Raw genomic sequence first — 5,539 nt, 5'->3', positions numbered from 1 at the left:
TCTCAGACACATTCCAGGTTCTTGTCTGCCTCTCCCAATCTATGTCAAAGTAAAAGTCCTCCATCAGTACTATCCTGGCTTTGTTACACACTTGCCTAATTTCTGCATTCATACAATCTAGCGTTTCAGATCTGGTCCCAGTAGTCTGTACATAACACCTATTACAGTTTTAGATCCTTTACTGTTCCTCAGCTCCATCTATACAGTCTCCATTAAATGCTTTCCCCTTTGCTTAAGGAGAGTCTTCTTGCCTGAGAAGAGAAGACTGTGATCACATATACTTCTTCTACTGTGCCGCTGCTTGGGGCCTGAAAATTATTAGAGCTCAAGCTGAATCAAATGTTTTATTGAGGAACTATGTAATAAAGGTGCTGTATTTCCCTTACCCAGGAATGGAATCATTTGATCACTTTAATGAGGTCCAGACTGTAAACTGATTTAGATGATAGTCATTTATCCAGTCCGCAATACACTGCATGTGTCGAACACTACAGATTCTTTCTTAGACATTGGCCATTCACAACTCAACAAACCAGGATGAAAGAATGCTGCTGCCATTGTGGACATTTCCTGTCCCCACTAACTCCAGATTATCACATTCCTAATCACATTTTAAATTAGGGCTGTAGAAATAGGAACAGGAGTAGGCGTTTGACCCTTTGAGCCTGCTTTGCCATTCAATAGGATCATGGCTGCTCTGACATTCCTCGCATCCAATTTCCTGCCTTTCCTCCATAACCTTTGATTCCCCTCGTGGTCAACAATCAATCTATCTCAGCCTTGAATATACACAGGGGCTCTATCCCACAGCTCTCTGTGTCAAGGAGTTTCAGAGACTCACAACCCTCTGTGAGAAGAAATTCCTCTTTATCTCAGCCTTAAATTGGCACCCACTAATTCTGAGACTATGCCCTTCGACCTTAGACACTCCGCTGAGGGGAAACATCTTCTCAGTATTTACCCTGTCAAACCCCTTAAGAATCCTTTATGTTTCAGTAGAAGCACATCTTTCTTTTACTGCTTCCAATGAAACTGAATGTTAAATAAGAGGACTAAAACTGCTCAGTATTCCAGATGTGGTCTCACTAGCATCTTGTACAGTTGCAGTAAGACTTAGAGTTAGAGTCATTGAGGTATACAGCATGGAAGCAGGCCCTTTGGTCCATGTTGAGCATGTTTCCTAAACTCAACTAATCCAATTTGCTTGCATTTGGTCCATGTCCATCCAAGCCTTTCTTACTCATGCTTTTCAGACTGGAAGCCTGTCAGCAGCGGTGTGCCACAAGGATTGGTGCTGGGTCCACTGCTTTTCGTCATTTATATAAGTGATTTGGATGTGAACAAAGGAGGTACAGTTAGTAAGTTTGCAGATTACACCAAAATTGATGGTGTAGTGGACAGCGAAGAAGGCTACCTCAAAGTAAAACAGGACCTTGATCAGATGGGCTGATGGGCTGGAGTGGCAGATGGAGTTTAATTTAGATAAATGTGAGGTGTTGCATTTTGGGAAAGCAAATGACGGCAGCACTTATACACTTAATGGTAAGGTTCTGGGGAATGTTGCTGAGGAAAGAGACCGTGGAGTGCAGGTTCATAGTTCCTTGAAAGTGGAGTTGCAGGTAGGCAGGATAATGAAGAAGGCATTGGGAATGCTTGCCTTTATTGGTCAGTGCATTGAGTGTAATAGTTGGGAGGTCATGTTGTGGCTGTACAGGACATTGGTTAGGCCACTATTGGAAAACTGCTTTCAATTCTGGTCTCCCTGCTATAGGAAGGATGTTGTGAAACTTGAAAGGGTTCAGAAAAGATTTGCAAGGATGTTGCCAGGGTTATAGGGGGCTACACGGAAATGATGAATAGGTTGGTTATTTTCCCTGAAGCATCGGGCAGGCTGATGGGTGACCTTATAAAATCATGAGGGGATGGATAGGTTGAATAGCCAAAGTCTTTTCCCCAGGGTGGAGGAGCCCAGAACTACAGGGCATAGGTTTAAGGTGAGAGGGGAAAGATTTAAAAGGTACTTAAAGGGGCAACTTTTTCACGCAGAGGATGGTGCATGTTTTGAATGAGCTACCAGAGGAGGTGGTGGAGGCTAGTACAATTACAACATTTAAAAGGCATCTGGATGGGTATATGAATAGGAAGGGTTCAGAAGGATACAGGCTGCCAAATGGGACACAGCAGGCCAAGCAGCATCAGAGGAGCAGAAATTTTCAGAACCCCCTTCCCTTCCCCCATTTCTGAAGAAGGGTCTAGGCCCGAAACGTCTATAAAAACAAAAAGCTATCCTGCTCCTCTGATGCTGCTTGGCCTGCTGTGTTCATCCAGTTCTGCACCTTGTTATCTCAGGTTCTCCAGCATCTGCAGTTTCTACTATCACAGAACAGACTCAACTGGTTTAAGTAGATCTTTCTGACAAAACCTCACCAACTTACAGCAGAGACACTTAGAGCTCTATAGAACTCAATTAATTTATTAAATACTTAAATAAATAACACCCACTTTTAACTACTAGAGATATTTTAATCACTGTCTTTCACTACTCTGGGTTCTGTAACTAACCTCAAATGTTATTACCCAGGACAGTTATCAGCTGACCAGGCTAGAATTTTTCTTGACATCTTCACCATGCCTCCTGACGTAGGAGACATTCTGTAGAGTTATTCTTCAAAGTTCTGCTGAAAATCAAGAATTTAATGGGCTGCTTTATACACAGGTTTCTGTGCCAAGTTTATGCCTTATTTGGAATTATTTGTGCAGGTGACCAACCCTGAATGTTTTGTTCTTGTTAGGTGGAGACAGCAGTTTCTTTTTTCCTGCAATCTTACGTCTTAGCAAGCTTGAATAACTCAGCGTAATTCCATTCACATAACAGCCAATTGTAAAGCCTCTCATCAGTTCATGTTATCTTCAGCCTTATTCAACACCTGAATACCAAAATAGAAATTGCTGGAAAAACTCGGAAGGGTTTTGAAGAAGGTTGCTGGGCTTTGAATGTTAACTCTGATTTTTCTCCACAGATGCTATCAGACCTGCTGAGTTTCTCTGGCAATTTCTATTTTTGTTTTATATTTGCACAATTTGCAATTCTTTGTTTCATTATCCCTGAGTACACCTTGGGCAGACCGAAAGGTTCGGTGCAGAAGTAAGCCACTCAGCCCATTGAATTATGTCTGTCATTCAATGAGATCACAGCTGATCTGACAATCCTCAACTTCACTTTCCTGCCTTTTCCTCATAACACTTTATTCACTTACTAATTAAAATTCAGTTTATCTCAGCATTGAATATACTTAATGACCAACCCTCAACAGCTCTTTGTCCTAAAGAGTTCCAAATAAACCTGAGAAGGTGTCTTATGTAAGATAACAAGGTGTAGAGCTGGATGAACACAGCAGGCCAAGCAGCATCATAGGAGCAGGAAGGCTGACGTTTCGGGCCTAGACCCTTCATCATCTTATGTGGCCAACTCTTTATTCTGAGATTATGCCCTCTGATCCTATACTTTCCCACAAGTGGAAACAACTTCATTGCATCTAATCAGGCATATCCCCTAAGAATCTTCAATGTTTCAATAAGTGTGCCTCTTCATTTTCTGAAATACAATAAATACAAGCCCTATGTATTCAACCTCCTTCCTAGTAAGAGAATCCCTTCATGTCCGGGCACTATTACAATAATCATGGGAGACTTCAATATGCAAACTGACTGGCTAAAATCAGACTGCTATCAGATCCTAAGAAAAGGAATCCATGGAATGTCTACAAGACGGTACTTTGGTGCAGCTTGTGGTAGAGCCCAATTGGGAACTGGAAGTTCTGGATTTGATGATGTGTAATGGGGCAGACTTGATTAGCTAACTTACGGTGAAGGAACTCATGGGGCAGTAACCACAGTATGATAGAATTCACCCTGCAGTTTGAGAGCAAGAAGCTGGGATCAGATATATGAGTATTACAATTGAGTAAAGGTAACTACAAAGACATGAGGAAGGAGCTGGCCAGAGTTGATTGGAGGGGGAGCTTAGCTGGGAAAGCAGCCCAGCAACAATGGCGGGAGTATTTCTGGGTGTAATTTTGTGATGCACAGCAGAAAGTAATTTCAAGGAAGAACCAAAGGGATGATGAGGCAACCATGGCTGACAAAGGATTTTGGGGATAGCATAAAAGTAGAGGACAAAGCATACAACTTGGTGAAGATTAGTAGGAAGTCGGGTATTGGGAAGCCTTTAAAAACCTACAGACATTAACTAAAAAAAAGTGATAAGTGGAGAGAAAATGAAATATGAGGATAAGCTAACTAGTAATATAAAAGAAGATTACAAGAGTTTTTTCAGATACATAAAAGATAAGAGAGAAGCAAGGGAGGACTTTGGACTGTTGGAAAACGAGGCTGAAGAAGCAGTAATGGAAAACAAAGAAATGGTGGACGAAAACAGTAGGTACTTTGCACCATTTTCATAGTGGGAGATGCCAGCAGACTACCTGAACTTCAAGAGAGTTGGGGCGGAGTTGAGTGTAGTGGCTATCGCTAAGGAGAAGGTGCTGGGGAAGTTGAAAGGTCTGAAGTCGATAAATAACCTGGAGTGGATGGACTACATCTCAGGGATTTAAAGGTGATAGTTGAGGAGATTGTGGAAGCATTGGTGGTGATCTTTCAGGAATCACTGGAATCAGGGAGGGTCCTAGACGACTGGAAAATGGCTAATGTTACATCCTTATTTAAGAAGGGAGGAAGGCAGAAGACAAATTAAAGGCTGGTTAACTTGACTTTGGTCTTAGTAAGATTTTAAAGAGTCCATTATTAAGGACGAGATTGTGGAGTACTTGGAAGTGCATGGTGAAATAGGGCTGAGTCAGCATGGCTTCATCAAGGGGAAGGTCATGCCTGACAAATCAGTTAGAATTCTTTGGGGAGGTAATTAGCAAGTTAGAAAAAGGAGATTCAGTGGACATTATCTATTTGGATTGCCAGAAGGCCTTTCACATGGTGCCACATGGGAGGCTGTTAAGTAAGACAGGAGCCTTTGATGTTATGAACAAAGTACTGGCATGGATACAGAATTGGCAGACAGGCAGAAGGCAGAGGGTCGGGTTAAATGGGTCTTTTCAGAATGGCAGCTGGTGACTAGTGGAGTTATGCAGGGGTCAGTGTTGGGACTACAACTATTCAGGTTATACATTAACAATCGGGATGAAGGAATTAAGGCTTTGTTGCTAAGTTCATAGATGGCACAAAGGAGGGACAGGTAGTGTTGAGGAAGTGGGAGGCCGCAGGAGGACTTGGACAAGCTAGGAGACTGGGTAGGAAAGAGTCGGATGAGATACAGTATGGGAAAGTGTGAGGTTATGCACTTTGGTAGGGAGAATAGAAGTGTAGACTATTTTATAAATGGGGAGAAGCTTTGGAAATCTGAAGCACAAAGGGATTAAAGAGGCTTTTTTAAGATTAACATGCAGATTGAGTTGGCAGTTAGGATGGCAAACGTAATGTTAGCATTCATTTCAAGGGGGCTAGATTACAACAGCAGAGATGCACT

This window comes from Rhincodon typus, chromosome 4 (assembly GCF_021869965.1).
Source record: "Rhincodon typus isolate 14 chromosome 4, sRhiTyp1.1, whole genome shotgun sequence".
Lineage (NCBI taxonomy): Eukaryota > Metazoa > Chordata > Chondrichthyes > Orectolobiformes > Rhincodontidae > Rhincodon > Rhincodon typus.
This window is presented reverse-complemented; position numbering follows the sequence as displayed.